At 39.0% G+C, this 24,792-nt stretch overlaps 1 protein-coding gene across 6 annotated transcripts in view; it reads left to right on the plus strand.

Moving 5' to 3' along the window:
* The window catches only part of OTUD7A (OTU deubiquitinase 7A), a 131,448-nt gene that overhangs the window by 36,090 nt on the left and 70,566 nt on the right, over positions 1–24,792 (plus strand). For all 6 annotated transcript variants that reach the window (XM_032699945.1, XM_032699944.1, XM_032699948.1 and 3 more), the window contains exons 2-4: positions 875–947; positions 8,656–8,772; positions 9,318–9,423. The gene's annotated coding sequence lies outside the window, so the exon portion shown is untranslated. The remainder of the gene's footprint in view (positions 1–874; positions 948–8,655; positions 8,773–9,317; positions 9,424–24,792) is intronic.

The following is a 24,792-nucleotide window of genomic DNA, read 5'->3' on the forward strand; positions in this document are numbered from 1 at the left end:
GTTATGGGGGAGAAGGGACGTGGTTGCATCCCTCTTTTACCCCTTCTAAAGCCTTTTTGCACTTACCTCCCTGATGTCTGTGACCACCAGCAAAAAGGGTAGGGGAGCAATGTAGAGATGGGCAGGTATTGTGCCTCCCAGGGATACAACAGCTTGTACCTTTAGCCTCATCCATGGCATACCAAGCACTACAGACCACTACTAAGGGGCAGGAAGGGTCTTTCTCAGAAACAGAACTATAAATATCGTTGTATTTACGTATTCATTTACCTGTCTGCTTTCTGGAGGGTGGATGGTGGTTTTAGGTTAATGGTGGTTGATCTGATGCCTCGAGGGTGTAAAAGGTAGGTGTGGTACACTTGGGGCACATTGAACTTCAGCAAGTGCTTGAATCCCTTCTGCCTCCTGATGAGCACAGTGGGTGCAGTATTATGGTGTGAAGGCTGAGCCTCTTGGGGCTTGGCCGAGGTCACAAGTTAGCTCAGAGTTCCTGGTGTGCTCCCTCTCCTGCACTAACAGCTTGTGTGTACCTTAACACCAGGCTTGGGCATTCTGCTTTGGAAAAGGCACCTCCATGTAGAAACTGAGGGCAAGGCTCCTACCTCAACATGAAGTTACAGTAACCTGGACAGGGTTCTGTATATATGTCCTTTTGTTAGATTGTGTAAAGTAGAGCAGAAAGTCATCCTACTTATTTTAATAACAAAATCTGACACGTCTGAGACTGTGGTGACCAACTGAAAAAAGACATTGAAATACCCCAAGGTAGTGCCATTCAGCATTCTCAGACAATGAGAATATTACTTGAGATACATAAGAATCGTTTCTTTGTGATCTTTGAACTTGACTGCATGTTTGTCTTATGTTCTTTCAGGTAAGACAGTGAAGTCTTTAACTGCTCCAGAAGAGTGTCTGGAAAGAAAATGTCTCTGGCAAATATGTATCAGGTAACACTGGGTAGTAGGGGAGCTTCTTCACTTTTAAGATATTTATCTGAACCAGTCTTGGTGAACTGAGTAACACCTGACTTTGCAGTTACAGATTCAGAGGAAGGAAATCTTGAGCTCTTAGTCACAGAAACCAGAAAAGTGCCTACTTTTCATTTTTATGTAAAGTGCTGCTGCTTTTGATATGCAAATGGTGCACTGTACCCTGTAACCTCAGTCTTCTAGAAAGCAAAAGGAAGGGCAGAGAAAAATGTGTGTGGTGCAGGAAATCCAAAGGATATGGAAACAGGGTTCCTACTCTCTTTCACAGTACAGTCCTAAATTGCAATAAAGCAAAAAGAGATCAAATCAGTTTGGACTCTGAGGGCAAGGATTGCCCTGTGTCATAAGGGGCATTTGAGAGTTTCTTCATGTGATGAACATAAAAGGTAACTGAGCTGGCTGAATATTGAAGTAGCTGTAGCAAGCAGTAATAGAACTGAGTGGGTTGTAGCCGAGTGACAGCTCATCATATAATCATCATGTTTTCCACTTAGAGCATCTCTGAAAAACAAGAAAGATGGTTTAATTCTTTCTGGTCTTCCTTTAACAAGAGGTTTTGAGTAATTGTTTTTTTGGAAAACCTTCATTGACATCTGAGCTGTAGATATTTATTTTGAATGATAGGAGAGTTATTGCCTGCAGTTCATAATATTTTCTCCCCCACCTACCTCATTAAATCAGAGGGAGAATTTCCCTTAGTCATTTTTGTTTTTCCTTAATCTCCTTGTCTTGTCCAGAGGTCAGACTTGCTCTGCTGGCATTTCACGATGCAAGATTATCACTCAGCACAGCTCAGACTTTGCAGGTTGTGGTGTCTTTGCTCCCCATTCCTTTCCCACCCACCCCTGACCCCTGGGCAGCTGCGGGGAAGCAGCACAGAAGGTCACACTGAGTCTCTCTGAGTGCAGCCACTGAACCTCCACGGCTCAGCCACACTGTGGGGACGGGGCTGACCACAACCCACCTTCCTCCTCCCTCAACCCTCGGTTCTGAGAGAAACAATGGTTCCATGATCACAGAAAACAGGGGCAGGTTCTCTGTTTTCACAAGAAGCCTCTCACTAACCTCCAAGTCAATCTTTTGTTTTCTTTTTGCATTATCAGGAGAGTGGCAACTGGAAAATGGCTTTATTGGGTGAAATAGGGTTTAGGGGAAAATAGGTCTCATGAGGTGAAGCTAAAATGAACAGGAGACTGCACTTTACACTGTGAGCCTTTAGGCATCTGTGCACACTGTGTGCTCTACTTTTGGGTTATATTTTGTCATCCAGTAGTGACCAGAGAGGTCCTGTCACAGCTGATCAGGTACTTTGGAATATGACCTAGTACTACTCTTCTGTAGTGGGCTTCAGAGCTTGTCAGGTTTTGTATCTAGAGGTGTGTTTTATAGTTCATAAAGTATGGTTCTTTTAAAAGTAGAGTTGCTTTTATTATTTGTGAAGGTGAAACGGTCCCTATGAAGTTGATGAAGTGTTGTAAAGATGTTTTGGAGGGTGAAACTGTGGCTGTTTTTCCTGTGAAGTCAGCAAATGAGGTGGTTGGTGTAGATGTGTAAGAGTAACTCGAATTGCTTGCTTTTGTGTTCTTTTGGAAGAGGATACCTCTGTTTGCAGCAGTGCACTCCACTGCATTGCTGAAGTTTGTACAGCTCTCTAGCCAGAGGTTTTCCTAACACAACCACTCCTGAAGTGTCTGCAGGCCTTGGAAGTTGCTTTGCTCCTGACTTTCAGGGACAGTTCCCAGTGTAGCTTTGAGCAGTTACTGCTGGGGGGGTTTTGCATGTGTATAAAATTTAAAAATAGCTTTTTATCAGAAATTTATGGAAGATAAGTTAGAAATCATCAGAAATTAAGAAGTCATTCATCTTCTGCCTAGGAATGACAGAAGGAATGAATGAAGGACATACTTTGAGATTAGTAAAAAGAATAACTTTGTATGCCTGTAATGGAGTATGATAGAAGAGTTGTGATTAGAAACTTTGATTAATGAAAAGAACAAGTGATTAGTAGTAGTTCAAGATCTGTCTTGTACCAAAGTCTGAGAGGCTTGAGGGAAATGATAATGAACGCGCAAGGCAGATTTATGTATATATATATATATATATATATACACATGCATATATAGACATTTATTTTTATATATATTTTTTAAACTGAAACACATTTTAATATGAAAGTTTTTGAACTACAAAAAAAAAAAAAAAGAGAGAATCCACAGGTAAAAGTCAGTTACTGTTGAGATGTATTGATCATCTTCCCCCGAGATTTGGGTGTATTTGCTTAGTTAGAGAGCTCACAATATGTAGAGGATGTTTAATAGGTGAAGCTCCTGGACAGCTTTCTCTGGCCTCAATGAAATTAGGATTTCTTCCTCTGTGTTCTAATAGATCTCAAACACACTGTCATGCTGATGACGAGGTGTTTGCCTTTATGTGAACAGTCTAAAGAGTAAAACTAATCATGCCAGCATATTTGTATGGGTCTAAGCTCTGCCAAATTCAAGACAAAATAAATGTAAACATGACTTAAAAGATAACTTTTTCAACTGTTAAGCCAAGTGATAATTATTTTGAAACCTACACCAATGCACTTGCTGGCTTCATGTTATCCACAAAGAAATTTTTACTTCAATGTTTTATGTTAGTAATGATGGCAGTGTGTGAGAGAAAAAATGTTAGAATTGGAATTTAATGTCTGTGATTTAGGGTACAGCACAATTCTTGAGAGTTTGTATGAAAACAGTGAATTCAAATATTAACAAAAAGCTGGGGCATACCACACTAAATATTCTTTACGAGATTTGTATTTTAGCTTACAGATAACCTTTATTTGATGTTTTTATGTGGATTTTGCTTCAGTATTCTGACTATGAAAGGGGAAAAATTTCTTTTCTTTGCAAATCCTGTGACTGGTTTATATAGGAAAAAATAATTAAGATTTGAATTACATGTCTTGGGACTTTTGCATGTGTGGAAATGTGGCATAATTTTTATTCCCTGAAACTTATTCCTTTAATGAAAGTAAGGCAACAAAATGAGATGTTTTAATGCAAGTGCACAGATAGATACGTAGTCAAGATCAGCTTCTGGAGTTCAATTTAGATCCATACCATTTTTAACTTTAAAAAAAGCCCCTTAGGACTCAATAAATTAAGAATTCTGGGCTTTCAATGGCTAGGGAAAAAAGAGCTACTTATTTGATAGCATTTAAAATTGAGTTTGTTCAATGAAGTGTAGGTGTTCACAATATTGGGGAGATAAAAACAAGTTTTATGATCTTGTATTTATTTCTCATTCCTGTTTACAGAGACTTGATGGGAGCAGCTGGCTGCAGTTCTGACAGCACAGAAGAGTCAGATTAATTTAATGATGTGTAACTAGGCAGCAAAATAATTTAGTCTTTTTTACTCTTGGTAAAATATTCCTTGGCTATTGAAGAGAAGGAAGATGTTTCAGTTAATTCACTTTTGTTGTCCCCGAATGAACAATGGATGTTATCCCCCATCTCCACCTGTCTGCTTTGTACCACTTTGCCTCGGTCCGCAGGGATAGGGGAAATTGGGACCGAGCACTGCGGTTAGGGTTCGGACGCAGTTGAGGTCTCGTGATGCAATGCCAGTTTATTCAAGGGAAACAAGGGTTTAAAAAACCGCGGTTTGAGGGGTGGACGCTAAGCCAGGGAGGTGCAAGAGATTGACAGCTCAGGGAAAGATGTGGTAGGGGGACAGGGGAGAGATGGGTGGAACTCTCGAGTATCAGAGGGGGCTGACTAATGGTAGCTCTCTCTGCACTGTGATAGCTACAGCTAATCAGTAACAGAGGCATGGGAAAACAGAGGAGAAGAAGAGATAAACAGCTTTCAAAGGGGAAGCCTGAGGGAGAAATAGGGACAATATGGAGGTACAGCAGGATCTATAAATTTTGACAATAAACCGGGGTGTACAAGGGTTCATAAGCACACAACAGCAAACTGGGGAAAAACTGCCAGTCTGCTGGGTGGATTATTCAGTGGGTAAAAAGTCCATTCAGACTCCATTAATGCTTTTCCAGGCCACATATCTCTCCCATTCTGTCTTTTCATCCATCGCACCACTTTCCCAGGAAAACTAGTCAGCACTGACTCAAAGATGATGCTGAAACCTAGAAGGCCTCAAAAGGTTGATTCCTCTTCGATTGGGGTTGTAGCTGTTTTATTTCAGAAGATGAATGTAGATCATGGATAAACGTGAGAGTTTAGATTTAGGCACTGGAAAAGTGCCTTTGCTTTTTTTTGATAAAGAAGTATGTGTCATGTGTAAGGTCTTTAATTAAAAAGAGAATTTTCCATTATAAAAAGGTGTCTGTAGGTTTTGATGAGTCAAAATCAGACATTTACTGTGTTTTCTTTATGATGTTACTACGGATGTAAAACATAATTGAGAGGTTTATCACGTGTTAAACTGGAGCTTTGGACAAAAAAATTGCTGCTTCTAAATGACATGTGCTACTGAGAGCTAAAGGGAATGTACAGACAGCTTTCCAATACCTCAGTGCTTCTGTCAGTGTTCAATAGCTCTTACAAAAACCACCTTAGTTCCTAATCCTGACAAAACCTCCAAATGGGCATTTCCACTGTGGCTGTAATGTCCTGTTACAGCCTTTCGTGATGGAACCAATCAGAATAAAATTGTTCACAGAGGTTCTTGTTTGCATTTTGAAACTGGAAATCTCACTGTATGTAATAAAAAAACACGTGTAGCCATCATCTGCATGACTGGAAGTGTCTGCTTTGATTTTCAAAGATAAAATTTTAAATCTGAACTTAAACAGTAATTTAATCAATATATTGATTAATAAATGAATTAACATACAGTACTTATTAGAGTTTAATCATGCCAAGATATTACTACACCAAAACCTTCATGAGTCATTAGTGAGAGATTGTCACATTTTGGTTATACCATAAACAAGACACAAATTGAGTTTTGAGAGTATTAATTACCTTTATAGGAACTGACTGCAAATGTTTCATGTTCTTTCCAGAAAAATTTTCTTGTGATTGTTTCAGTTTGACTCCTGTCATTTGTTTTTCTTTCATTATGTATGAATCACTTTGACAGACTCACCAAACAGCTGAATGTAGAATTGAATACTGAGGTCAAATTCATTGCTTGTGTTGGCAATTACAGTTTCATTTCAATCCCTAATTTACAAGCACAGGTACCAGGCTTTTGCACTGAAAGACAAGTTTTGTGTCTCCTTGTCCTTGGTTTGTGCTGTTGGATGAATTTCACCCAATTAGGATGAGACCAATATACTTCCTCTCATTCTCCTACCCTCTTATTTGTTATCCAGTGGGTGCATGCAAGGATGCAGGGATGGTGTTAGCAGGAGGTAGAGAAACCAGGAGAGACTTTTCTGTGCCATCCCTTCAATACCTATTCATTGTTTTACTTCACCTTTTTTCTGTCTAGAGAACTCTGTCCTGGCTGGTTTTTAACTTCTGCAATAAATCAGTTCTTTTAAATGGACGTGCAGAGAGACAGAGGGGCACTCTGATGGCCAGTGATACTCTGGGTGGTTCTTCCATGCTGTTCCTTGAAGTGTTAATTGAGTTTTGTGAGTGTGCAGCAGGATGTGAGGGCACCAGAGCAGCACAGCAGCCACGGGTCCCTTTGTTTTCGCCACCAGCGTTGCTGATGCACCCCTTGTTTCCAGTGCTCTGTGCGTGGGACTGTGATGTGTGTTGGGAATGAAATGGTGCTGTTGGAAAGGAATCAGATGGACTCAAAGACCTTGAGCATCATTTTTCAGCTAAGAGAATTTTGGTGTAATTATGTGTACTTGTTCCATCTGCACACAGCAATATAAACACTACAGTGAGCTGGGAGTGAAGGGTGGGGAACGCTTCAATCTAGAAGTCTGAAATAAAGACCTCTGCAAGAGTCAAAAAAGCATCTGGGCAATCTCTTAAAAGCCTCTTGATTTGCTATTTTGGCTTGTCTCTTAAAATGCTGGGAAGCAAAGGTGTTTTATCTTTAGTCAACAATCTAAGTAACATTTCGCATATGAAATTCAGTAGGTATTTGTAAAAATGTGCATATAAGTTCCCAACTGCATGGAGTTGTGTCTTTCTTTTCTAAATCTTAAATATGCTGTTTTTGTAACCACTACCCCTTGGAAATACTCTGTGTATGAATATGGAGACTGCTTAGTTCTTTCTGGTCAGGTTCCAGTAGCTGTTTTCCCTTTTCAGTGGAATTCCACGGAATAGTGAACTTAGTATTCCTGGTGGCTGCCATGAGTTCACCAGGTGAAAGCTCAACTGAACCTGTAGAGCAGGTGGTGTTTGATGGCTTTAAAAATGACCAGTGAAGGTGTGTTATATTGAGATATATTTGTGTGACAGCATATACTTGGAAAAAATATAGCTGAGAGAGTGAAAAAGGGAAATGGAAAACAGAGGTTGTCAGCCTGTCTTTTGGAAAAGAAATATATTTTACAAATATGTGGATTGGCTTACATAAATACAAAAGAAAAAGCAAGTTATATATGGAGGAGAAAGTGTAATATGTTATAACTAGGAGGAATAAAAATTAGAAGAATTGCGAGAAAGCAATTATTCTTGGTATTTAAAAATTATAAAAATTATATCCCTAAAAACTTTACAGAATTATGTTTTAAGACCTTGATTAATGACACATAGAGTAATAGAGAAGCAGAGTCTAGCCACTGTCAGAAATAATGATATTTGGTCCCAGTATCACTAAACAGGCTGTAAAAGAAGAGCATGTGCAGATCATTTTTGGTCTCTTAGTAAGTAAAGCAGGTTAAAACTAGATAAACTACAACATGCTTGCAAATCCAGTCAGAAAGCAAAACATGTAAGATAAAGCTCATTAAATCACTTGGGTCTGTGCTTCATGGCTAATTTACTTAATACTGAGGATTCTTTTAGATCAGGCTGCAGTGCTTTGTTGGTTTGGGGTTTGTTGGGTTTTTTTTTATCATACCACTTTTTTTGAAAAAAAAAAAATCAGTAAATCTCAACTTGCAGATGAATTTTTCATAAGCAGAAAGGGACTAAATATATTGGATCAGCTGGAATAATTTACTCAGTTCTGTCACTGACAGAACTGGTCAAATTGGTAGAAAAACAGCCCTCTAAACTGAGGTTTGAGGTATATTGCCTCTGTTTCTCTGAACCAAACAGGAAGAGGGCTGGACTTACAAGAAGCTGTCATTTGATGTGCATCAGCTCTGCAGGGCCAAAGCAATGCCCCTCCTAGGGCAGCCCAAGTGGGTTTGTTGAGTTCCCCTTTAGAACGCTCTTGTCCGGGTTCATGTGTGCCAATGGTCAGGCACTTTCCCTCCAGAAAGTTTCCTTTCTGTTTTTCTTTTGGTAATGGACTTTGTTTAATCTGAATTGGATTGGGATCTGGCTCAAGTTCTTGATAGAAAAGCTGTTGTGATCTCAACAGTGAGATACTGAAGTGCTCGTACCAATCTTGGGAATGGTCAAAGCTGGAGGAAAGGAAGAAATTTTTTTCCCATAATAGTGGTACAGATTAGTGTTCCAGGGTCAAGGTGTGCTTTGGGTATGACAAATGGATGCAGAACAGTACTTTACAGTGTCACTGTTGGGAGTAAAACAGTAAAACATGTTCTGGTCTTTTCTCCATCCTCACAGGCACATGATACTGCAGAGCTCCAAAATCAGAAGTAAATCAGCTGGATAGTTGCCTCCTGTCTTCCTAAATAGGCAAACATACTAGGAACAGAAAAGGGGCCTACTTACCTCATTCCTGTAAGTAGCTGTAACCATCCCTCCACCCCCCATATCAGCACCTGTCCCTGAGTTGTTGTGAAATGCTGAGCAAAAGATGTGGTGAAGAAAAGGAAAATTTTAATTTGTTTTCTGGTTGACAACAATTAAGTGTAGCCAACCAAAGAAACCAATTGAAATTATTAACAGCCTACCAGCATGCCTATTTCCTGTGGCAACACAGAGCTGGTGGATGATGCAGCATTACTCATTAAATGGCTTCCCAAAGCCTGGATGCTGTGTAAGTTCCTAACCCACCCCTACCATTGCCATGTTGAACTGCTGCAGCAGTTGATCTGTCACTGCAGAAGTTCTGTTTTGGGTCTGGTTCTTTGCTTTTGTATTTCTTAGCAGTTTGTTGTGTAATAAGATGGTCTAACCCACAGGATGACTTAGATGGAAGATCCCCAGAGGAACAGCCTTGGTCAGGACAGTGAACAGAACAAGGTGTTTAATAACTGGTGTTTAGCTGATATCAGCTGCTGGGAGTTGCCATTTACTTGCTGATTTCTCTGTCTATTCTCCAGGGAGAAGGTGGGTTTACCAGTGTGGATGCCTGCCTCATTTGCTTCACCAAAATGAGTTAGGGCATGCAGGAGAGAAGGGGGATTTCTGCAAGTAGAACCTATCATGGTAAGTCAGATTTTGTCCCTGCTTCTGCTTTAGAATTTCTCAGTGATGCTAAATACATTGCTTAAACCAAACTTTTCACACAGAAGTCTCTCTTCCCTGGAATTATGTTATGTTACACATAACGCTTCCTTGGCAGCAGGGCTGGATTGAGATGTTCTTCCCTACTACTTTTTCCTCTCCTACCACATGAGGTCCACAGAAGTGCTTGAGGGGACCTTCAGCAAATTACAGCAGCAAACTACATGGAGCTGAAAATAATTACTCTCTTTCATGTACACAAAAAATTGATGAGAAACTGTGGTCTGTAGTTTTGATTGGACACCACAGCATCTGTCTTGAATATTACACTAAAATTAAGTACATGAGAACTATATTTTTAATTTTGAGTTGCTAAATACTCTGTAAAATGCAGATACTCAAAATTAATAGTGTTTTTGAAACTAATCTGTCTTCCTTGACTGTGTTTTTAAAATAGTATAATTACATTACTTGTTAGCACATTCTTAACTAAACTCATTCATGTTTTCTTCATGGAAGAAAAAAAAGACTCCTGAACCTCCCTTCAAGAGGTTCAAAAGCTTCTAGTAAGTCAAGTTCCTGGGACCACACTTGAATGGTTGTGTTCAACACAACATTTGAAAAAATTGCTGATTTAGTGAGCCCTATCAATTCTGCAAAATGTTTAAAATCAGTGTTTAAAATGAAGGAAAACAGCAGATTGAGGATATAATTAAAGACTGTATTATAATGTTTGTACACATTAGAACTGAATGAAAATGTTGCATTCTTGCATTTACTAAGTTTAGCGTACAGTTATTGCCAGGATGTTGTTCTGGCCCCCTTGGCTGTGCATCCCACTGTGCGAGCCACAGTCTCGAGGCCATGCACTGTTCAAATTTCAACTCTGTCTGCTTTTTTTGCTAGACTGAAAATGGGTTAAAACATCCTTATACAGAGGTAGAGGACTTGTGTGATATTGGTGACTTTGACAGCTATAACTGTTTTGTGATCTGTTATTATATTTGACCTGCATGAACTGCTGTATAACATTGTCAGGAAGTGCAGCAGCAGTGCCAGTGTGAGGATGCCACATTCCCCCAGGCAGTGTTGGAGGCTGGGTCTTATTTTTTGTACACTGTTATTAAACCTAATAGTGTTTTGATTATAAAATGAAAGTTCAGTGCTTAAGGATGTGAGGGCTAAATACCTTGTAGAGATTAATTTTAATTACTGCAAGTATAAGTTCCCTGTCATTGTTCACTGGGATTGTGAAGGAGTCCCAACAGAAGTTCTACCAGTCCATAGCACTGCAGCATGGAAACTGTGTCTGCCTTCGTGTCTTCATTAAATCATTCAGAATTTAATTTGTTTCTAAGCTTAACCTTGGGTTTGAAATTCACTGTAAACCACTTTTTCGACAGCAATAGTGACTAATCAAACATAGGTTATATGTTTGATACAGATGCATTGCCCTTCTCCCCACTCCTCAGAATAATAATTCTGTTGTCTCATGTCTTCTCTTCTTTGTTGCCTTCATTTCTTCAGGTTTTCCTAGACTCCCACTTCTGTGTTATCCCAGTTCTCACACATCTTCTCAGTGCCTTTTAAGGATGCCCCAGCTCAAGCTTCGGGGCAGAGGCTTCCCACATATTGCCCTTAGAGATGCCTGAGCAATTGCACATCTACAAACATGACAGTTTTGAATTAACTCAGAATTAATTTAAACAAAAGCAAATGCAATATCTTCTTCAAAAACATTTCCTTACAAGCAAACCTTCATACCAAATCCATATAAACAGACTGGACTGGGTGTGGATTAAGTCAAGCCGAAAAGCAAAGTTAGAATTCGCAAATCTTTCTTTCCTATTTTCAAGAATTAATTTTGTTGGGTTTTGAGGATTTTTTTGTTTGTTTTGCTTTTCACATTTCTTTTGTCTCTGACTGGCAAAGGTCACCTCTTGAACATAAATTCATCTGTCTCTGCTTGAACATAGATTCTTTCTCTTCCTTTCAGAAGTGGGACTTGATGTCCCAGACCATCTTAAGGTTCTTGAACTGTTGCTGAGCTCATCCATTTTCTCTATAGCTGATGCACAATTTTTTCAAAGCTCCAACCTTCTCTGTGGGCACTGTTTTTTATTTAAGCTGTTGAGGATTAAGAATAGTTGTTAGTAAAACCTTTGGGATTCTTGCTGAGAATTTTATAAGTATCCACTTGGATCAGGAGAAAAAGCTGTGTCCAAGTGTTACATAGAGAATTTTTCCTTTGGATCCATTGTCACTTAAGAAGTCCTTGTGAGTTTGGACCCTGCCCTCAGTGTCTGCAAGTCTCTGTCTCTCTACTTGAGTGTCAGACTAGTTTTGTTTGTCCTTGCCAGGTCTCCAGCATGGAACAATTGCATTGCTCTGTTCTGCTGGGGCAAAGGCAAACCCTGGTAATGGCTTCTTTAATCTTGTAAAAGTAATTATTTTATTTGGGGCAGTGACTCCAGCCAATTCCAGTCTCCTGTTGGGGAGAGTGGTCAGACAGAGGTAAGCAGTGCCTACATAAGACAAGTTAGACTCTAATCTCTCATCATTTTGTGCCTAATTTAACTGAAAAAAATTCTAAACTTGATTCTCAAGAGTCCTAACATTGTATGTTTACCTTTTCCTGCCTTGCTTTCAGGTAATACTAGTTAGCACTGTATGTACTATCAACACTTATGTGTCTCATCCAAACCAGATCTATCCATGGGTCTTGTTTGTGCATCTGAAGTATCTAATTCTACTGTATACTTCAGTTAGATTTTGTTTTTCAAGGTCTAGAAAAGCAGAAAATCAGAGTAGACCAGGGAACCCACAGAGCTGAAGAGAAAGGAGGAAATGAAGTAATCTATTATTCCACCTTGCATCTAAAATTTTTTTGATGACAAAAGTCGCTTCTAAGGTTTTAGTTATTTGTTGCAAAAAATAGATCTTTCTTGGATATTTCTTTTACCAGCTTTGTAGAACTTCTCTGTGTGTCCCCTGATGCACAACTTGGAAAAGAAACCCCTTACTTAGCTGGCTGAAGCTCCCAGCCAGAGGTGCCGTTGTGCTGCTGCTGGGGCTTGTTCTGTGTGACCAACTCAGGTCCTGCCAAGCTCGAGGTCTGCTTTAACAAGGTGGGGTTCTGGTGTGTAAATAAGCCCAGGGGTCTCTCACCCTCCCCCCCCCAGTGCCTGCTCTGGGCTCATCCTTGGCACAGGAATCTTCTAGATTCTGGTTTGTTTTACGCCTCTGCATCAGACATGAGGCATCTGCTGTTTCCACCCCAAGCGTAACAAATACTACCTACAAGTTCTTAGGAGACTGCCCCCTTTGGGATGTGGGCAATGTCCCAGAATTTCCTGTAGTGAGTAGGGAATTATCAATAGGAAACAAAGCTCACTTTTAATTTTCTGATGCAGTTACTATAACTTGTAGTCAGAGTGATAAGACAGAAATGTTATTCTGTTTTATTTGTCATCTTGGCTATTGCTGTGGTGGTATTTTTACAGAAGTATGTTGACTTATTACAGAGCAGTGACATGTGGTTTTACAGATAAATGGGACACATTACCTGTCACTATGGGCAGCTTACTCTAGAATTCATCATTTGGCAGTTACTGTTCATTTTAGGCTAATTTAAGATGATGTACCATTTGATGGTACTCTGAATTTCAATATTGAATTTGTCCTAGGACTCCTCATTAAGGTGGAATTAATAAAGACTAACTGCTGTATTAGGATACTCAGGCTGCTCTGCCTAATGTGGGTGAAAGTAGAAGTGTGTTTTAATTACAGGCAATGCTCTGTCATTTTGAGATTTAATTGCTAGTTGGATTTATTATTTTAATAACTTTCTATTATGAGACAATTTTATTACATAATAGCAGCAATATTGTTATTGTATGAGGTACATACTGTCAGTGAGTGCAAACACAGGGCTTTGCTTTTCCAAATGTAGAAAACAAACGCTCCAGTTCATGCTTTTTACCTCTGGTATCTGCCTTCACAGGTATCATCACTTATTTTGTCAGTGTGCACTAGACTAGTTTACTTAGTCCTCATGAAATTGAAATACTTTCGCTAATTACCAGAAATAAAGTAAAATACTTCTGAGTCCTGTTCCACAGTGAGAAATGAGATTCGTTCTCTTTTGCACAAACTGTATAAATCATGTTTTTTGCTGTAACTGAATCCATGTCTCTAAACCAGCAACTTCACAGAGCTTTTCAGGCCAGTGTATTAAAAAAAAAATTTAATATCTTAGACAGTATTGTCCAAGGTAGTTTCTCCTGGAATTTCAGCAAATTTTTGTTTGTCTTGAAGATTCCTTTGTCTCAGTAAAACTGTTTTTCCAAGGTAGGTAGTTCAAGAGCTGGGTGAAGAGAATTAAATGTATCCTTTAAAAAAGTGTTCTCACTGGACACTTTAATCATTAGGATGTAATTTAAGAAAAAAATATTGACTGGTTCAGTTTAGAGCAAGAGTCTGTCATTCTGAAGAAATACACCTTAATCTAAGAAGACCTTAATATATTATAACATGAAAATTACCTATATAGAGCAGTAGAAGGATACAGTTTGAATATTTCATACAGTATACTTTTGTAGTACTTTAACACTCCTTTTTTAGTTATTTAGCATGAAATCCATGAGAATTTCTCTCCCATTGTTTTTACCGTTAATAACTTGATGTGCATATGAGCACAGTGTCTACAGACTGACCTATAGACAGTGGCCATGTGGTAAAAATATGATCTGCATCTCTCTGGAAGTATTACTATTTCAGATAAGGTGATTAGAAAATCTAAGTTTCTAATGTGTTAAACCTTTAAAATCAGAACAGTTCAAAATAAGCGTATCCATCTGTTCTGGATGCTGCATGGGCTCTGTGGTAGTTTTAGCATTTCAGAACTAAACTATAGCCCAACCTAAGTTCATTTAGTCACATGTTTGCGAGTAAACTCATGTAGTTTTGAATTGCCCCTCTTGAAAAGACAAAAGAATTTCAATAGAATTAAACAAAGACTATCCATACCTGATCTTTCGTTGTCGTTGGTGTGTATAAGGGCAGAGAGCATATGGATGGAGAGCTAGTAGTGTTTTTATAGCTAAAAGAAGAGGGAGCCAGTTGATAAGTTGGTAGGGAAGACAGAGAGGAACTTCTTTCCAAGGAGTCATCTCCTCTCACATTTCCTTTGAGCTGTCTCCCTGTATTTAAAGCATGAAAAACTGATGTTGTTTGTTAGACATTAATATTAAAAATCTTTGGAAACTTTACCCATAGAGAATAAAGCCTTGAGTAACTTAAGTTACAGTGTAAATTAGACTAGTAAGATTCTAAAATCATCTCTTCATGGAACAGTTAATTCTCTACAGAGAACTAGAGGAGGAGCTTTAACACTCTTATAAGTTGAAATGATGTTTGGCAAATAGTAGGTTTCCAGACTGAAAAGGGTCAAACAAACACTGTGGTTAAGTTCCAGACACTTATTTCCTGGTCACATTTTGCTAAATTTGGAACTGAGTCTACATCCTTTGCTAAATGTGTACTGCATGTAATTAAGTTCCAAATATTGTTTCACTGGAGCCTATGAGATTTGGCTGTTTCATTTGTATTATTTATTGTAGCTGTGTCATAAAAATGAATTGTGCACTGGTGGTGTAATAAACTAACAAATATCTTATTTGTCTTATTAAACAGGGAGGGATTAAAAGGATGTGAAAAAGTTGTATAAGTAATTGGACAATTTTTTATGGTGAGGTATTTTATTTTGTGAGGGAATGATCCTTCCCTTTATGCAGAAATTAAGAAAGATTTACATTCTTTTCAGTGACTGTTCTCAACAGATTCTAATGCGTACAAGAAATCACTTCAATATTTTTTCATTGATTTCAGAAGCAGCTGCTGAATTGCTTGATACTGTGATGAAACAAGGCAGTTCGTTAAATACAATTCTGCTTCTTGTGAGGATTAAAGCATCACTAAGGGGAGATGCCACCCGAGAGGAAACCACTTGTCTCTTCTGTGTGACTAAGTTGCTGAAGCCACACTTGTCACTACCCTTGGTTATCAAGAACAGCTTTTGTAATAGGATATTATGGGACCTTGAAAATACTGAGGGATGTTTCTTGTTCTTGAATGCCATCTGACTTAGCCACGACACTTCTTGTGAAGCTGGGATGCTCTGGGTGCTGAGAGTGGAACAGCTCGTGAGAGTGGGAGAAATAACAAAGTCAGTGGCTGTCCAGTTATTCTGTGTGCTGTATCAAATCCTTTGCAGTATAGGAAGTACAAGCACTGTGGGAATTCCCAGGATGCCTCTAAAAGTAACAGAAAAATATCTCTTTTTCAGTAGAAAGAAAAAAGAAAAGGGCATAACACATTCTAGTATTTATGCAGATGACTTCTATTTGAAAGCTGGAGCTAAGTAGAGCTTTATGCAAAATAACTTTATTCTTCCCAGAAGTTCAGCTTTTAAAAGCCCAGCAGTTAAGATTATAAGTGATTAAAATGGTTTGGTAAACAGTATTATAGTGAAAACTGAGATGCACTGTGGCTGTTAATTTTCAGGCCATGTTCTTGAACCAGAAAATCTCCTATTTCTCTTGCATAAATAGGAATAACAGATTGTTCAAAGAAAGAAAAGTGATAAAAATATACCTGCTTCACAGGAAAAAATAAAATGGTATCTCCCTGTTCTACAGAATAAGGAAACACTAATATATGTATATTTAGTATTTCATTATTGGTACAGATATTTAAATACTACAGAAACATTTCTTGTACTGTCCGAATTAATCCAAAATGTTGACAGAATTGATTGCTGCTTTTAAGCAATATATATAGCAGAGGGTTTATATGGTATGACTTTAACCATCTTCCGGGAATTAAGAACCTAGAATCCCAAAGACTCCAAAGCACAGCTCAAGCACCTCAGTAGAGCCCATCCCCCCCTGCTGACTGCAGGGAGAGCTTCAGATCTCCCCTTCCAGGAGGACTTGGCTACAGACGAAGGATTCTGACATTTTTGCACTGTGTTTTTTCATCTCTTGGTAAGAAGAAAGGCTGATTAGATGGGAAAGCTTCAGCTGTAGCATTAGCCTCTAGTCTTTAGAGATCATCATCATAGAAAACATTAATGTTGTATATAAAAAAAAATGGTAGCTGCTCTATAGTTTCTGAGTTGCATACATTATATTGCACACAAGCAGATCCATTTTTTTCTTAATAAAAAAAAAATACTGGCGGCATGGGCTTGGTTCTGACCCATGTTCAAATATTTGACTAGTCGATGGTAGTGACCTTCTTTTCCTGGCATCATCTCTTTTACTTTGAAGCTAGTGCTTGAAAAACCAAATTATTATCATCTAGATAAAGTTCGGCTTGTACCTTTTCACATTTTCAAGTATTATGAACTCCCCATAGATGGTTTGCTTTTCAGTGTCTACTGATAGCAACTCAAAGAAATGAGCTCGTTCTGTCTGTCATGAAGTGGAAAATGCTGCCGGTTAATTGACTGGTTCAGCAAAGGGAAAAGCAAGAGTTTTTTCCAAAACATATGTATATAGGAGAAAAGCTGACTCAAATGAGTGAATTTGCACATCTGCTGGTTCGGACTGGGGTAGAGTTAATTTTCTTCCCAGTGGCTGAAATGGGGCTGTTTTGGATTTGTGCTGAACAGGGTGATGATGATGATGGGCTGAGCAGGACTTGCACAGAGCCAAGGCCTCTCCTGCTTTCCTACTGCCCCTCTGGGGAGGGGACACAGCCAGGGCAGGTGACCCCAGCTGAGGGACATTCCAGACCATGAGACACCGTGCTCAGAGTATAAAGTGGGGGCAGAAGGAGGAAGGGGGACATTTGCAGAGGTGGTGTTTGTCTGCCCAAGTCACCCTCACACGCTGGGGCCCTGCTCTCCTGGAGAGGCTCCACACCTGCCTGCCCCTGGGAAGCAGTGAACTGACTCCTTGGTTTGCTTTGCTTTCCCTGTTAAACTGCCCTTATCTCAGCCCGTGGGTGTTCTGGCTTTTACCCTCCTGGTTCTGCTGGTGGGGCAGTGAGGGAGCAGCTGCTGGGGCCGGGCTGGAGGCTGGGGCTGGACCACAACAGCACTTACTCTGTCAGGCAAACTGCCTGATTTAGTGGAGTGACTGACATCAAAAACAAACCCATCGCTTTTTCAAATAAGATTCTGCAAAACTAACCAGGGACATGAGAGTCACCCTGTTTCTCTGTGTTGTGCCCTGTGGTTGGTCACTCCTTAAGCCACCATTTCGATCAACTCACTTGGCTGCTTTTTTGCAGCAAGAACGTGGTTTCAAGCAAACTCTGTTTTGTTTTGGTTTGGTTTTTTTGTTGTTGCTGTTGTTGGTTTTTTTCTTCCTTTTATCTGATTTATAGTCTTGCCTGTCTGTTGAGCATCTGTCTTATCGAACACTGATCTATTGTGGGACTAATTCCTTGCAATAATTTTCTCTTTCTCCCTCCTCCACCCAGTCATTTGTATTTCCTATAAAACCTGTCTGAAGTTAGGGATCTTTGTTGAAATCATTCCTGCTCCACATCCACAACTTTTTATTCTGAATCAACAGTAACAGGGTTCTTTCTTTGTTCTTGGCATTTCTGGCTAATAAGCAGACCTGCTGGTCAGGCAGAGCAATTTTCTGCCTTACGTCTTCAAAAAAATTCTAATAAATTGACAGTGTGTATTGCCCAAAGTGCTAAAATATTGTTTCTAAAAAAAATCAACAACTCCCAGTCAGCTCTGCTATACATTGAGCTTCTGAGCAGCAGCAAAGCAGAGGAGTTTGATCAGTGTCTTTAAAATAAAGACAAAAAGATTAGATGTGTGGAAGGTATTGTCTCTTTGGATAGCTTAAAGGAATTTTTTTTAAATTAATCTACTTTCCCAGGCTTTTTGTTTAAAAAAGCAGAGAAAAATACAGGTATTTCCAAAGTCCATCTGTTTGATATGTTTAAAAAGATATAAATATTTCTCTCTGCAGTAGATTAAATTAACGGATATTTATATGCTGAAGCTTGCAGTAAGCTCTACAAAACATGTTCCAATTCCTTAGAGTGATGTTGTCATCACATTTGTCAACTAAGGCTCAAGGAGACTGCAAATTCATTTGTATTTTCCCTTCTTTTCCTGTCTGGCTGTCCATGATGAGCTCTTTGTTTCAGAAGAGATTGTTCTTCGTTCTTTTTACAGGTGCTGTTTTCATATGTGAATTTGGTACATAACTTTAAAAAATGCAGGCACCTGTGTTTATTTTCTCAGCTGTTGCCTGTAGACATAGTACTCAGTGTGGTGAAGGGTTTTATTTCCCCACCCCCAGGCTTATTTACAATCAATAGCCGTTCCCATATCTTTTTTCTGGCTTCCTGAATTTCCTGGTTTGTACACTGATATTAATTCTAAGTTCTGCTTTTCATGAATGTAAATAGATGATGTTTGCCAGTGGCAATTAGAACTAATGTTCTTCTCTTAGAGGTGCTGAATGTCCATTAATGTCATTAAGGTCAGAATGTTCAGAGTTCTCAAAATGTCAGGATGCGCTATTTTAACATCAATTTGGAATGTCTGTAGTTGCTAATGCTTTGTATGTGTGCATAATTCTCTGCATTTTCCTTGTAACACTTTACTTGTTCATCAGCTTTCAGTTCTCCTTGTTGAGTCCGAGTATTTCCAGTTATTATATCTTCATATCACCTGAATTGCAGGAAAAATCACAACTTTAAGGTATTTACAGCTTATTTATGCTGAGATAAAACTTAAGAATGGTACCAAATTGATTTACAAAGAAAGAGGGATTTTTCTTGCTGCTTAGGGCATCTTATTTTATTTTTTTCTTTTTGATTAACAGCAATTCTTAATAGTAGATAATTTCACACTCTTTGCTTGAAAATGAAGTGAAATTTGTAACTTGCTAATATGTGTAAGTCGGAAAAGGAGTTGGAACACAAAAAAGAAACAGATTCCAAGAAAACTATGGAGAATTATACTAGTAGAGTACTACTTTTGCCTTTATTTTAAAAAGATCTGCATGCTTGTGTTGTCACTTTAAAAATTAAATAATCTTTAATAAGCCAGGACTAAAGCACAAATGACCAGCTTGCTACTTTATGTCACTGAAGAAAGTGTTTTCACCTCTTCCCTATCATCCCCTTCAGGGTATCTCTAATTGGAATGTGAGAGGTCCTTGACAAGTTTGGAAATACCTTCAGCATAGTCTTGTCAGTATTTCTGTACTGATATATTTCCCAGCAGCATATAAATTGATCTGTGCTCCTGCTGGGACTGGCCCAAGGCTGTGTCACCCTCAGCTGGTACCTCACACCACTGGGATACGTTTCAGTCCATTTAGGAACCGCTCCTATTTAAATCAGTGGGTGGAAAGAACCAGATGTCCTGTGTGACATGGCGGGCATGGGGACTCCATTCCCTCCTCTGCCAAGACTGGTTCCTCAACAGCACCTTCAGCTGAAAAAGAAATGGCCAGAATCAGGCAGTCTGAAGCTTTGCCTCTGCTAGAAGTTGGCTATCAGTCCTGTAGGGACTCGTTCACAAGCGAACCCTGAACTGATTTTGTCAGTTCCAACAGTCCTCCAAACACAGTAATTGATACCATCAGGCAGACCTGTGCTTATCCAGAGCAAGTGTAGCTGCATGTGCCAATGGGTCATGGAGAAATCCATCCCCCCCTTTCAAAAACATTTTGTGTATCAATACAAGTCCTTAATGTGGGCCAAACCTGAGTTGTTCAACCTATTGCAGGGTGTTCCTTTGACACTGCTCTTCACTAGGTACAGATATCTATTATTTCCTTCCCTGGGTCTCAAAAGAGACCTTTTCAACTGCAGCAGGCTGTCTCTCAGCAATTTCTTCAGGACTTTATTCAGAGATGGTACTTTTCTGCTTGGATCACTGAACAAAGCTTGCCACATTTTTCCCCTTCCACCATGAGAAAGGATATGCTGAGTTGGCATCAAAAATAATGTGCTTACACCTTCCTGTCCTCCGTTACCCTGGCAGAAAGTTTTGGAAATAACCCCTAATTGAAAAAGTATGGCGTTTTTCCCTAACACTGATACTTTCAAATTTTTAACATAAGCAAAGATTCCAACAATTGAATAGGATTTATGAGAATTGTGCTTTAATCCTGCTGTAGTAACTATAGGAATTAGTTTCTTCAGGATTCTTAAAACAGGTTAGTGTCCATTACAATTGATTATAGAAACATTTCAATTCCTTCTCAGTGTAAAAGACTTCACTGCATGATTTTCCTACAGGAAGAGCTGAGGAAAAGTTCAGGATTCAGGTTCTGAGCAGCTCCACGACAGGCTGTGACTGCTCGTTCACCAGCACAGGTACTGAGCTGTTTAATGCCTGTCCTGCTGCATCTGGGATATGTTGTTCCCTACTGTGCAAATGGCAGGAGGGCTTTCTCTCTACATGTGTCTGATGCATGGATTTCAGTTTTCCTGCTGGATTCTTCACCGACTGTCAGCTACTTACACAGCCTAAGTGAAATACACAGTTGTTATACTTACATTATGCATCTCCGATACGTTGTGACATGAATCATTCCAAATTCCATGTCTTAAAACTTTATTTTTTCCTTTGTATCTCTAGTTGTTTTAAAATCTTAGAGGTGACATTAGGCTAAAGTTTTTAGGAGGAAGAGGAATTAAGTCTTCTATTCCTGTTAGTTTAGTTTTCCAAACTAAATGCAATAACTGTGGAATGTCATGTTTTGCATAATTGAGAGTGGGAGTCACAGGGCTGGGGGGAAATCACCAGTTCTGTTTTGCTGCATAATGTGTGTGTGTTCTTTCCTGCTGTAGCTGGTTTAGCACAGTAAACACTGAGCTGATGTGCTTACTGTTGAATTCCAGCACATTAAACAAATGCCTGGCAAGCTGGTAGCTTATATGCTTCTAAGGACTTACAAGGACTCACTTTTTGTACCTAATCTGAATTTCAGAAGTTCAGTTTGCTGGTATTTTTACAGTACTTGTAAAAGAGAGAACTTTCCCATCAGTCTGTCACTAAAACTGTTGGATGAACTAATTGGTGGGATCAGTATTTTTAAGGGAATGTGGAAAAATCACTATTATGTGTTTTGCCTTGATGTGAGGAACAATGTAAAGTGAAGAGTAACAGACAGTCAAGCCTTATGTTTAAAATAGCAGCCGAATTGTCTATGGCAAGGCATGAATATGCTGAAGACTCCATTTTAAAAGACTGTACTGAACCCTTAATGCGCTGACTGTGCACTTGACACACAATTAAGCATTTGAGCCTTTCCCTAATCTCTGTGTACAAGGAGATAAAGGATGCTTGGAGACTTGTATCAGTAAGACTATTTATACAGAGCTCATCATGCAAACGCTTTTGATGTCCTTTAAGCTTCTGCCTTCATATCCCTGTCAGCTCAATCTACTGCACACATTTTCTGAGTCAAACCAGCGGAAGCCAAGGAGGGGAGAAATGTGTTCCATTTCTCACATGGAAGAACCACTAGTCAGAGTAAGTAAGACTTTTCTAGCTAGAGAAAAAATCTTTTTCCTCATCGGTAACTTGTGAAAGACTATAGAAACTTAGGACATAGATAAAGCATTTATGTTTCTCATGCAGGGGTTATAAAGAGATTTCAGGGGATGAAGGTTCAGAAAGAAAGAAGATCTGTTTGTATTAGCACTTCAGACTGTCCACAAGGACTGGTCGTTAACATGTTACATCACTGAAGTGCTGCCTGACTCTGGGGAATAACAGAACTGTCACAGGTGTCTGCAGGAACAGGAAACATTAAACAGTCATAGATCCCTTGTAGATGAGCTGTAGACAGATGCTGTGTGTTGAATTTTGCATTCTTCCCCCCCCAGTTTTCAACACAGATGTCTGCAGGACATGGCAGTGCCACTTTCCATAGCTAAAATAGAATTATCATTTCTTCAAAGCCTTTCCTTTCTCTTTAAGAGGACCTACATACTGATAGTGACCACCTTCATTCTAAAAACCCTTTCCTGCAGGTGATCTTGTTATTACTTCTTGCATGTTACTGTTTCACTATTATTGGAGATATCTTTTCCCTCATTTTGCTTGAGCTAAATGAAATAACTGCAAAGAACCAGTGAGCAGTGTAACTGTAGGTAAGGCCTTGGTCTGAATGTACCACTTGCACTGAAAAAGCCAAGTCTTAACAAACTAAGCACAGAGTTGACAATGCAGAAGATAATTCTTTATGTCTGGACTTAAATGGACATCAGTGTGCATGTATGGAACAAAAATAATGGAAACAAGCACACACTTGAGATTTTGTGGGGAGATGCTGACCCAAGTTCAACAGATTATTAGCAAAGAAGGTTTTCAGCACTGTGCAGGTGGTCCTAAGCTGCTGAGAAAATTGTAGCAAGTATTTCAACCCTATGTCAGAAGTAGAAGTGGAAAATGGAACCCCTTTTGAGTCCAGGACAAGCATTGCATGAGAGTCTCAGAAGAGAATTGAGGTACTTCTACAACTGATTTGAGCAAGGTTTCTTCAGCTCCTTGTCAGTGATTACTTTGAAATGTCAGACAAAATAGGGAAAAATTAGGAAGATGCTGTGGATATTCATTCTTTATGAAGAACATCTCTGCTCTGGCCTCAGCTGATTTTTACCTTCAAACAACTGTTTGAGATCAAGTTCTTTGTTTGAAATATATTTGTAGCGTCTTTAGTCTGTATTCCTTGTTTCTTTGCTAACTTCACACAGAAGTTACTGCAGGGACCTGCAATGTAAAAAGATAAAAATCTGTCCCCAGAATGATGAAAGAATTGCAGCTGAGATTACCCCCTGAGCCTTTGGATATCTCGTGCTAATTTTGTTCTGTGCATTTATGTCTCTGTGTAGTTTGTCCCAGGCCAAGTTGGGGTCACACAGGGAGTGTTCTTCAGTTTATTGGCCCTCTGGACAGGGAATACAGCAGACAGAGTAAGCAGTATTTGAGGTTGATCTTAAACTGCTGAAGCTCCAGTGTGTTTGTGAGAACTGCCAAAAAGGGCTGAACTTGCATTTCCTTGTGCCCTGACAATCATAGTGTCCATGGTAAGCTTTCAGATAACTTAGTTACAACAGCAAGTAAGTGGAATATTGTTATTGTAGTTTAATGGTATATTGTGATGTGATAAAAAAGGATGTACTGCAAGCACATAGGTTAAGTCCTCTTTCAACAGAAGAAGTAGGTCAAGTGTTGGAAAGGGTTTATTTTTCTGTGCAGCAGATGTGTTGGACAAAATTACAGAAATGGTTCAATCGTTGCTTGTTAATATGTAGCTGAAAAAGGGAATACACTTTGACTGCTTGATTATTTCCAGGGCAGATAAGTTACATCTTAGCAGAAGCAGAGCAGCAGAAGGGAGTGTGTTGCTGTTTCCCGGAGCTCATGGAGTTTTCAGGGTGTAGACAGTTCAGTTTGCTAACATTGCATATGTGGAAATGTTTGGGCTTATTGATGGTTGATGGTTATTTTTACCCCATGCAGTTCAAATATCTTTGAAAGTGTTAGAGGTATTAAAGGTTACTTCTGTAAGTTGAGGGGTTTACAGTTGTTGTTTTTTTTAAGTTGTGTGAGGGTGATAAAGATAAGGTCATGGGCACATGTGGTTTGACTGCATTTCCTTTGCAATGTGTGACATGATGCTCTTTATGTTATTCTGAACTATTAAAATAATCTACATTGGTATGAGGATATCTGTAATGTGGGACATTCGTAAGTGCCAACAAAGAATAATTTTTTGGTCAGATTTTGATTCTTGCATGAAAATACATCACAGTGAAGGGGAAAAAGAAAAGCTGGGAATCGTATTGAGTACTAGATATTACATATATTAGTTCACAAATGCTCAGGAGTTGACGTAGAGCTGAGTGAATTAACATTTGTTAATTTAGGTACTTAACTCATGTTGCAGTTGAGTTATCACACAGACAACTGGCAGTTTTTGCATAAGAACCATTATCTACTGAGATCTGGCTATTTTTGTATGTATTCTAGGAAATAATGACAAATAGTACATATGTAACATTCTGTTGTCATATCCTAATTCTCACAAATTGGGGACTGTGTTATATTTCTGCCTATTTTAAAAGCAGTATCAGGAGGAATGTTTTCCGTGATGAAAAGGTTTGGGCAGATATCTGTTAAATCCTGATTTTGATAAGGCTGGGCCCAGTTACAAGCAGATGAGTTCATTGAATGGATTAAAAAACAGAAACAGTAAAACATTGTAAGTACCTTTTAAAATAATAAGGTGAAGCTTATAGTAATTGGATTATATATTTGCAAGTAGCAGGACTTAAATTTAAGAGATA

Source organism: Chiroxiphia lanceolata, chromosome 12 (assembly GCF_009829145.1).
Source record: "Chiroxiphia lanceolata isolate bChiLan1 chromosome 12, bChiLan1.pri, whole genome shotgun sequence".
Lineage (NCBI taxonomy): Eukaryota > Metazoa > Chordata > Aves > Passeriformes > Pipridae > Chiroxiphia > Chiroxiphia lanceolata.